Genomic DNA, 11,561 nt, shown 5'->3' with positions numbered 1-11,561 from the left:
TAAACTATAGTTTTCGGAAAGCGCCCCTACCTCAAAACGCAGATTCCATAACTCAAACGCATCACAGAGTCCTTTCCGCCTCGACCCGAAATCAACAATCAAAATCCCGGCTACTAAACCACAGCTCCAAACCGTTTTCTCAGCAACCACAACGACTCGAACCAAAGGAACGGCTGAACCGAAACAGCGGCAATCTCTGAACTGGTTCCGCAGCAGCCCGGCAGCCACCTCAAGTAGTAGCGGCGACCGGACTCCGGCAATGGCGCCTGGAACCCACATACAGAGACGTTAAAGCTTCCAGAATCTTAAACGAATGAAGACCGAATTCAAAAATCCTTACCGGCAGAGTTTTCCGGCGACGGCAGCAGGGTCTCAAGTGGCAGAAGCTCAGCCCGGAGCTCCGGCAGCAATCCCGGAAGTCACAAGACCATCCCTGGCGGTCAGAATCACATAGATGCAGCTCTCTTCTCCGGCAGCGACACCCGCGGCGGCCTGAAACCCCTTTTTGACGGCGGTAATTCCGATCAAGGCGGCACCGGCGACGCAAGCGCGGCTGGACAAGGTGGCTGAACCCCGGCTCAGCCGCAGATCTCTCTGTCTCACCTGTTCGGTGTGACTGGACGGTCTTCTCCTCAATGGCACGGCGGCAGAGCAAATTAGATTGGCGGCGGCAGAGGTTACGGCGCGCTCGGCGGCGACGCGGGTTGGGGGTGCCGGCGACAGCGGTGGCTTCACCTTCTCCGTGCGCGCTCCTCCTTCTCCATCGGTGGCAATGGCTCGCGCTCTCTCCAGGTCGCGGTTCTGCCTGTGTTGCTGCGCAAGGATGATCGGCGAAGGTGGCAGTAGCAAGGGGCGACGGCAACTGCGACGGCGGTGCCGCCCCTTTCTTTCCTCTGGGCTCCTTGTTTCGCGACAAAAGGCAGAGACGGCTGGGCGTTAGCGACGGCAACCCGTGGTGGCAGTGGCACGGCTTGCTCTCTCTCGATCTCCACCCTTGGATGTGCGACGGCGTTCCTCTCTCTCCCCTCCTCCCTCAATTTCATTTTTCTGCCTCTGCTCCTTCCTTTTTCATGGAAAGAGAGGAAGAAACCGTGTGTTGTGGCTGCTGGGGCATGGGGGAGCAACGGGTTACCGGGTAGGGTTTTAGGGTTTCATTTCTTTTTTTTTTTCAAAATAATTAGGGTTAGGGGCATTATGGTAATTTTGCATAAAATTGGGAATAACATAGTAATTGAAACTCAATTAAATCCAACCCTAGTTATATATAGAAAATACTATTTGTTCCTCATTTTCGCAATTTGTTTTCAATAAAATGCCCAAATCTAAAAATTAGAAATAATATAATTAATGTCTTCATTTTTCCAAAATAGTAATAGTAATATTTAAAATATTTCTTATATAATCCAAATCATATAAAATCCTTATTATTTCATAACTATCAACCTTATACTTTAAATATAGAAAATAATCTAATAATTATAAAATTGGATAATAATCATAACTTATCTCAAATCCAATAAATCAAAACTTGCCTTAATTATCTTTAATATAATAATTTCTGAAATTAAGACTATAAATAACTATATAATTTGAGACTTGATCATGATAAGACTTTTTTAAAAGTTCTGGGTCTTACATCCTACCCACCTTATAAAAATTTTTGCCCTCGAAAATTGATACAAAACGAAAGAAGTTCCATAACAGTTCACCCTTGAACACATTTAAGGAAGAAGCAAAAATATCTCATCATATAAACATATATACGATTTTCAAATACTTTGATTGTCATATGCATAAGGGTGCAAAGGTAGGAGTGTGATTGCAAAGCAAACGTTACAAGATAGGCTCAACGCACAAAGTCATATGATCTCAAAGCTTTACAAAAACTTGAGGTACCAAATAGGATGCAAATCAAGATGGGCGTTCACAAAGCAATGATGACATGGTTCAAACATGTGAAACATGATGGGGTTAAAACAACGTGCTTAACCTCCTCACACTAATCTCATCTCAATCTCCAAGCTTCAACTTTCCAACCCCATTAAGCACTTTACAATCCTCACATCCAATCATAGGCCAGACAACTGCAAGCCCGTTCGCAAGGAACGAAACACCCAAAATTCATAACGTTGCACACCTACCGCTTCAACTTCCGTATACACATATCACGTCTTAAAGAACTAATGCATCGCGTTACTACGTCTACAAGTCGCACGTGATATCAAAACAATTCTCGAGTCTACTCAGAAGGATACAAAACTTTAGAAAGGAGAGGCAAATGTCAAGGACCATACTCATAGATTCGAGACAGAGTATCCAATTCCAAATAAACAAGGATGCTCAAGCAATGAAGTTTGCTAGACACAATTCAATTGACAACTTCAAAGATAACCCTTGGATCACGGAAATTCAATAGGATCAATAGGAAGGAGAATCAGCGCATTAGTTCGGAACAATTTCAAGCTGAGTCGAAGAAGTAAGAGGTTTACAGAAAAGAATATCTCAGACCCAAGTCAAGCTCACAGAACTCGAGCATACTTAAAATACTTTCGAATACATTGTTCTTAAAAGAATCGAAAACTTCGCAGTTTAAAAGAAAAGTTAAGCAACAAGCCTCCTTCAAGAGAAAAATAAAAGCATAATCATGGCTTTGCTTTAATTCAATTTCATGTTGAAGTAGATTTTGTAGAGTTCCAAAAATAAATGCACACAACCTTGGCTAAGAGCTAAAATATTTCTTCAAATATTTTAGAAAGATAATTAGATGCACAACTTAACCAAAAGCAGTTCATAAAACTCGGGAGAGGAATCAAAGGCTTGTTCAAAAATTCTCAAAGTTCATATTCAAACAAGCGTGTATAACATTCGTAGCAAGGATGAAAGAGAAAATTAAACTCCTTTTAGAAAAGAAACTCCAAGGTAAAAATTTGCACACAATCTGGTAAGGAAATAAGTGGTGTGTTACAAACAAACCGGTTTCCACTAAACAAGGAAGCTTTCCAAAACTTCATTTAAAATGGCGCATGCCAACTTTAAATTAATTTCGTCAAAATTGGACAATGGTTTTAATCTCAATCAAACAACAGAAAATAAATCCCGTTTAATATTTCGTCAAAGAGAATTCGAGACTTCTTTAAAAGGTTCAAAACAAGACTCCAAAAGCGTTCTTGAAATCACCATCTCGGAAGAACATTCAAGAAGTTTAAGATGTACTAAAAAGGAGTCAAGCCTTGCAAGAAAGGATCTTAAATTAGAGTAGTTCAAACAAGATCCACTAAACATGAAATATCAAACAAGTTTTAAATTGATCCAAAAGAATACAAAAGTCATAGAAAAGACAACTCAATCATTTGTAATTTTTCAATGATAAATCTTTAACTAAAAACTCTTGTAGAGAAAATGAGAGAATAAACAATGCACTAATTTGAAACGAATCAAACTGACTCACATACGGATGAGATTCACAAGAGAGGACAAACCAAGATCAATGGTAATTTCACAAGATGTAAAAGATTAGTTAAAAACAGAATCATGTATGACACTCATAGAGGTGAAAAGCTTAAGAAGGAGCGGGTCTGATCATAAGAAGAAAGCTATGAGTCCAACATTTTCAAAAGAACAACAATGGCATAAACCATGTAGTATGCTAAATCAAACTCAAATCAAAATGAATTAAGTAAAGTTTATCAAATGAAACTCAACCGGGATAAAAGTGAAAAATTCCCTTTCTTTCCAGAATTTTGAAAAATATCCAAGTACATAATCAAATGAAGATGTGCATTGGAACTATAGTAAAGTTACTAGAAAGTCAACTTGTATTTTAAGTAGGTGCAGTTCTATAAACCAGTAAAAGTACGGTTGAGGTATTAGGAGTAAATAATTGTTAAACTGTATAAGAAATCTTCAAAGTTCATATATAGATAAGTATGTATCTAATCAACAGCAATTTTTATAAAAATCTCAAGATTGGCTGTGATCACTGTCAAGTAAGAGAAAAACTGAATCAACAATTTCTCAAAGAATGGACTCAGAATCCGGAGTTAAAAGTCACAGCACATTAAGACAGGTTCACGGCTATATCAAAGAATACTTGAATCAAGAAGAACTCAAACAGAGGAAGAAGGATGCAACAAGGATCTTAAACCAGCTTATGCACTTAAGGTCAAACAAGAATGCATATGGATAGAGGAATAGAGTGAAGACATCAAATTACTTTTCAAAAGGACTAGCAAACAAGAACTTCAAGTTAGGATATAAAAGAACGGGTCGACTCGAACAAAATTCAAGACACACAACTGAATAGCCTCGAGAAAAAGTTTCTAACGTTCCCCCAAAACCCGTGATTCGCTTTACTCGAAACTCGTATATCATCTATGATAACCCATCAGTGCTTTCATATACATAATTCACTAGTATTAAGCCGGCCAAACTTAATATCAGGAATTATGCAACGCAAGACTAACAGCGTTAATCAATAGATCGTCATGTGCATAAAGCTCTAATTCTCATCATTCGACAAGACCTAATACATGACAAACACTCAGAGTATGCAACTGAAGCATAGTCAGTCCATTCCTCAGGCTCTACAGGAAGAACTGCTCTGATACCATAATGTAACACCCTAACTACCAAAGCTCACGCTTCCGGCTGCGTAACTCTGATAGCTCGGACATTACGACGACACTTATACTATTTAATACTAAAATATGAGCCTGTTTAAAACTTTAAACCGCAATACCGCTCCCAAAGATACTTTCGTTCGATAACGTACATCCATAAATACCATACAACTTACAAAAACTCATAAAGAGTACATCCATATATATACATACATATATATAAATAATATTACAAACATAATCCAATACAATTTCTATCCCTCTTACAGATTATATCAAGATAAAGGCGAGGGTACAATAAACCATAACTAAAACAATATAGAGCATCACAACAACAATTAAATAAGCTCTTCGTAACTTCTGCGCCCATATCCTGAAAGGGGAAAAATGTAGGGGGGGTGAGAACATCATCCTCGAAAGGGTTCTCAGTAGAGGGTTTTTAGGAATTACTGTAATAGGATACATGAAGATAATCGCACCAGTGATTCATAACCGTCTTATGCCTCTTTTCAAAAACAACGGTTTACAATGAAAGTAAAGTCGGAAATCTTTTCAGAAAGAAAAACCGTTCAATTCTCAAAAACTCAAAAGCCTTTCAAAACGGTTTATCTATGCGGAACCAAAATAGCCTTTCATAATTTATTCCAAACCAGAAACACAAAACCGAAATCAACCATCAGTTCATCTCTTTCCAACCACGGCCCTAGGCCCAAACAATCCAACCAACAACCAATCACCACCATCCAACAGAGTCCCAGATGCAAACACAGATAGGAAGTTCAAGTACAAACAAATAGTTATTACAAGTAGAACAGTTAGCAATTAATCACATAGGCAAACCAAGTATAATATGCACACCCAACCAATGTCACACAAATGCATATGATGCATGCCTGTCCCTAGTGGCTGATGATATCATCTGTCGGTTATAGAGCCAACCCGACAAGTCCTGGTAGCTAACCATTGGACTGTCCCTCTGTCGTGCATCCCCAACTCGAGTTATACTCATCATAAACTTGATCATAATCATGATCCATATCCATCACCCTCACTGGTGAATATTTATCCATCACCATCACTGGTGAATATTTATGGGGGCGAGCTCATCCGGGACTTTCACAGTGCCCGGCCACACTTACGACATAGGGTCAACAGAGTATCAAGTCTCAACCTGGAGCACGTGGTGGCTAGCCACTGCTACTACCCAGGAAAACTCGTATCTCAGATAGTGGAAGTGCAACATTCACATTTATCAATGATTCAGCATAAACATGCATTCAATCTCATCCATGGATCAACATCCATCTCAGCCATCCGGCTCACGGTTCAGTCCAGAACCAGCCAATATTCATATCATACACAGCCATTCCGGCTCACGGTTCAATCCAGAACCAACCAATATTTATAATCATACATAGCCATTCCGGCTCACAACAAAACAGCACTTCCACATTCAACATCATAAATTCATAAAATCAGCATTTAAGCCATAAATCACTTTTTCCCTAAATCATTTCACTTGAAATAGAGTTTCAACTCTTTTTAGCCTTGACTTTGAAGATCTCATTTTTAAATCATCTCAGGCTCATAAGCCAAATTTACTCAAAGTGAGTTTCCTTTTTAAAGCAAAGCCACTCTCGGCATTCTCTTTCCAAAACTTCCAAAACCATGGAAAGTTAAAGATTCTTTTTGGGAACATCCAAAATCACCCATCCAACAATGGGATTTTATAACAAAAGTTTCTTGCCAGAGTCCCAAGTCTTTAGGGAAGGTCAACTTATATAAATTCCTTAAAATTCATTGAAACTTTTAAAATCATAGATTCCCGGTTCAAGTAAATAAAATTGAATTTATTATGAAACCGATCATACAAAATCACAAGTTCCAACCCGGTCCAAAAATCAACTCATTTGAAACGGAACCGGTTCATTTGAATCAAACCACTTTCAGGTTTCTTTTTGGAACCCATTTTTCTAACTCTTCCAAAATGCCTCAAACTTGATTACTCAATCAAAAGTCTAAATTCCTTTAAAATCACTAAAAGCTCCTTTTTATATTGAAATCAATATTAGAGCCTCATTCTTTCCTTCAGTGATTCAAACTGTACAAATAGTTCATTTCTAAATAAGCTGAACTCAACGCATAAAGTTCATTAAATAAATTAAGCTTGAAAACATAAATATTCTCTTAATAAATCAATTAATACAATTTCTCAAATCCAACCCTTTTTAAATAACTTTACAAACAAGAGTAGGATTTTGTAGAAATTTCGGCAGCACCTCCCCTAAAACTTGGACTTTTGCCACCCGGTTCGGGTCCCAACTAAACCGATTCTCATTCCTTTTTAACAGCCCAAAACCAGAAATCAATTCAAAGGCAAGCTAAATCCAACAGTCGCCTCAGTGGCATCTCTCAAGGAAACTATTTCAGAAATCAACTCAATATCAATCAATTTAACTCATTTCCAAAGCTTTAAAGAATCGGTTCAGCAACAAATCATTTATCAAAACCAAATCAGTGAAAGCAAACCAGGCTGAATTTCAAAGAGTATACTATCTTTCACATCATCAAAACAATTGACTCAATTCAAACCAATCCTCAACGGATTAAACTCAGATTTCAAATATTTAAAGAATCAGCTTCAAAACATTACATTTCACAAACCACACGACAATTTAGCCAAACCAACATCCATAGTCATTCGAGTCAATCAATTGATACATAAGGCAGATACAATCACCAAGTACACAACATCTCACATCAGTACCCATATGTAATAATTCCAATAATAAACTATAGTTTTCGGAAAGCGCCCCTACCTCAAAACGCAGATTCCATAACTCAAACGCATCACAGAGTCCTTTCCGCCTCGACCCGAAATCAACAATCAAAATCCCGGCTACTAAACCACAGCTCCAAACCGTTTTCTCAGCAACCACAACGACTCGAACCAAAGGAACGGCTGAACCGAAACAGCGGCAATCTCTGAACTGGTTCCGCAGCAGCCCGGCAGCCACCTCAAGTAGTAGCGGCGACCGGACTCCGGCAATGGCGCCTGGAACCCACATACAGAGACGTTAAAGCTTCCAGAATCTTAAACGAATGAAGACCGAATTCAAAAATCCTTACCGGCAGAGTTTTCCGGCGACGGCAGCAGGGTCTCAAGTGGCAGAAGCTCAGCCCGGAGCTCCGGCAGCAATCCCGGAAGTCACAAGACCATCCCTGGCGGTCAGAATCACATAGATGCAGCTCTCTTCTCCGGCAGCGACACCCGCGGCGGCCTGAAACCCCTTTTTGACGGCGGTAATTCCGATCAAGGCGGCACCGGCGACGCAAGCGCGGCTGGACAAGGTGGCTGAACCCCGGCTCAGCCGCAGATCTCTCTGTCTCACCTGTTCGGAGTGACTGGACGGTCTTCTCCTCAATGGCACGGCGGCAGAGCAAATTAGATTGGCGGCGGCAGAGGTTACGGCGCGCTCGGCGGCGACGCGGGTTGGGGGTGCCGGCGACAGCGGTGGCTTCACCTTCTCCGTGCGCGCTCCTCCTTCTCCATCGGTGGCAATGGCTCGCGCTCTCTCCAGGTCGCGGTTCTGCCTGTGTTGCTGCGCAAGGATGATCGGCGAAGGTGGCAGTAGCAAGGGGCGACGGCAACTGCGACGGCGGTGCCGCCCCTTTCTTTCCTCTGGGCTCCTTGTTTCGCGACAAAAGGCAGAGACGGCTGGGCGTTAGCGACGGCAACCCGTGGTGGCAGTGGCACGGCTTGCTCTCTCTCGATCTCCACCCTTGGATGTGCGACGGCGTTCCTCTCTCTCCCCTCCTCCCTCAATTTCATTTTTCTACCTCTGCTCCTTCCTTTTTCATGGAAAGAGAGGAAGAAACCGTGTGTTGTGGCTGCTGGGGCATGGGGGAGCAACGGGTTACCGGGTAGGGTTTTAGGGTTTCATTTCTTTTTTTTTTTTTCAAAATAATTAGGGTTAGGGGCATTATGGTAATTTCGCATAAAATTGGGAATAACATAGTAATTGAAACTCAATTAAATCCAACCCTAGTTATATATAGAAAATACTATTTGTTCCTCATTTTCGCAATTTGTTTTCAATAAAATGCCCAAATCTAAAAATTAGAAATAATATAATTAATGTCTTCATTTTTCCAAAATAGTAATAGTAATATTTAAAATATTTCTTATATAATCCAAATCATATAAAATCCTTATTATTTCATAACTATCAACCTTATACTTTAAATATAGAAAATAATCTAATAATTATAAAATTGGATAATAATCATAACTTATCTCAAATCCAATAAATCAAAACTTGCCTTAATTATCTTTAATATAATAATTTCTGAAATTAAGACTATAAATAACTATATAATTTGAGACTTGATCATGATAAGACTTTTTTAAAAGTTCTGGGTCTTACATATGTGGGTACGGTTACCATGCTGAGAACCTTCGGTTCTCACCCATGCGGATTTTGTGGTTTTCAGATGCAGGTCGTGAGGCTTCTCGCTGAGGCATGCTGGAGACTTCTGGATTAGCAAAGATCCTTAGTTCTCTGGACTTTATTTTGGTTTTATGTACTTACTTAGATACTTATTATCTCCACTAAATAAATATATATAATGTTTGACTCCTCTTAGAGGTTGTTTTGGAGAACAGGTTTCTGGTAAATTGTCTTTTGGATTTCTCTTGGGTTTCTTACTTTATATATATAAATGTATACTTTTATGCTCGGACCGGTTATCTTCGCAAACCGGGTCTTGAGTTTATCCTTTATCTGTTTCGTTACATTATCGATCGGAGTGTTACGCTTTTCAATTTAACGATTTTGGGTTACCCCTTTCTTTTCAAAGGCTCCTAATTATAAACATTTCTCACACTACTATATGTACTAAATTTTATTTTTAGAGGTCGTAATACCTCGTAACCTCTGTTTTATGACTTAAGCATAAGGCTCTGTGTGGTAGGGTGTTACAATCCGAGGTGTGCTTTATCACCCTGTAACTTGGGCCAACTGGCCTGGGATTATCGATTGAAAATCCATTATCAAAAGCTACCTTGAGACGAAACACTTAGGGTTAACAATTGAAATATCTCTCTCGGTCAAAAAAAGAAGAAATTAAAAATATTCAAGGATCAATAAAAATTTAAGAAAAGGAATCTCATAATATCATCTGCACTTGAGTTTTGAAGAATTCTTCATTCCCAAGATTTTAAGATTCATTAAGAAAGAAGAGAATCCGTTTATGATCACAAGGTTACTAAACCCCATTGTTAAGATGGATATGAGCTTCAAGGAGATTCAATTATTCTTTATTGAAACCTATTCTTTTCTTTTCTTTTGCTTGAGGACAAGTAAAATTTTAAGTTTGGTGTTGTGATCGTTCGTATATTTTATTTTTTTCTTGCTTTTAATTCTTATTTTCTTAGGTTTAATCACAGTTTCTTACACTAATCTTATTACTTTTAAGTATCTTTTGCTATTAAGGTATTTGCTAAGTGTTTTCAAGGAAATATGATTGAAAGAAAGGAAAATCAAGTAGCAGAGGAAGTATGTTCAAAAAAAAGAAAGCATTTCATAAAGAGTCAAAAGCCAACCACATAAGGATCAAGCCATACAAAGCCATGCAAGAGAACAAGGACATGGGCATGCCACGCCCTAAAGAGGACAAGAAGGGGTGTGCCATGCCCCAAAGGAAGCAAGCCATGTATGCCACGCCATAGCTGGGGCGTGCCATGCCCAAGGAGATAAAGACCAAGGCGTGCAACAGATGGTGGAGTGTGCCAAGGAAAAGAAGGGCGTGCAACGCCCCTGGAGAGAAGTGAAGCCAATGTGCCATGTGAAGAAAGGCGTGCCATGCCTGGCTGCAAGAGTGGAGGGGAGAAAGTGTGCCACGCTTGAAGAAAATCAACCCCTGGGAGCAAATTACAATGTTGTCAATCCTGACCTCTTCACACTCAAGTGACCATAACTTGATTTAGAGAGGTCCAAATGAGGCAGTTCAAGTGGCATTGAAAATCTAACATCTAGAGCTTTGAAACGATATGCATATATCTATAGTAGACATTCTGTTTAGACCAGGCCCTGGCAAACTTAGAATGGAAGATGATGTTCCCAAAAGCAAATGTAAACCATCTCAGCAGGTATAAATCAAACCACTCTTCCCTTTTAATAAATTTCATAGGTGAAATTGGTAGAACTAGGAAGAGAATGCACAGATTCAGGTTTGAGGAAATATGGCTCACCCATGATGATTACAAGAAAGTAATAGAAGAGGTCTGGAAAGAACACCCCGGGGACATACAGGAAAAAAATCAAAGCTTGTAGAGGAAAGCTCAACAAAAGGAAATTGAAAACTATGGAAACATTCCAAAAAGAAACAATTTAGAGCAGGAAGAATTGACTCGCTTAAACACTCAAACCCAAGATGAAGATGTTCTACAAAGGCATAGATCCAAAGAAGTCGAACTTGATGAGCTCTTGAGGATAGAGGAAATCTGGTTGAGCCAAAGAGCGAGATCAAGCTAGCTCAAACATGGAGACAAGAATATGAGTTTCTTCCACCATAAAGGCTCATAGAGGAAGAAGAGGAACTGGGTGAACTCTATAACAGATGACGCAGGGGTTAAATATGAAGATAAGGAGTAGATTGAACATATTATGAGAGGTTTCTTTGAAAATCTATTTTCATCAGAGGAGACTTGCGATGTGGAGGAGTCGGTTGAAGTTGTCAAGGGAAGAAAAAATAAAGAAATATATGATTTCTTCAACAATGATTTCTCGAAGGAAGAAGTGTCATAAGCTCTCCATCAAATGTACCCAACAAAAGGCCCTGGGCTGAACGGGATGCCAGCACTGTTTTACAAAAAAAATGTAGCCAGTAGTAGGTGAAGATGTTACAAGGACAGTTCTAAAGATTCTAAATGAAGGAGAC

General features: G+C 39.5%; 2 pseudogenes; both read right to left on the bottom strand.

Moving 5' to 3' along the window:
- Positions 1 to 229: 229 nt before the first annotated feature.
- On the bottom strand, positions 230 to 1,043 carry LOC148578219 (uncharacterized; annotated as a pseudogene).
- A 6,594-nt stretch (positions 1,044 to 7,637) lies between these two features.
- On the bottom strand, positions 7,638 to 8,451 carry LOC148578218 (uncharacterized; annotated as a pseudogene).
- Positions 8,452 to 11,561: the final 3,110 nt, after the last annotated feature.

This window comes from Arachis ipaensis, chromosome B1 (assembly GCF_059453495.1).
Source record: "Arachis ipaensis isolate K30076 ecotype BB chromosome B1, ASM5945349v1, whole genome shotgun sequence".
Taxonomy (NCBI): Eukaryota; Viridiplantae; Streptophyta; class Magnoliopsida; order Fabales; family Fabaceae; genus Arachis; species Arachis ipaensis.
Note: the sequence above shows the minus strand (reverse complement) of the source record. Positions and strands in the feature narration are given on the sequence as shown.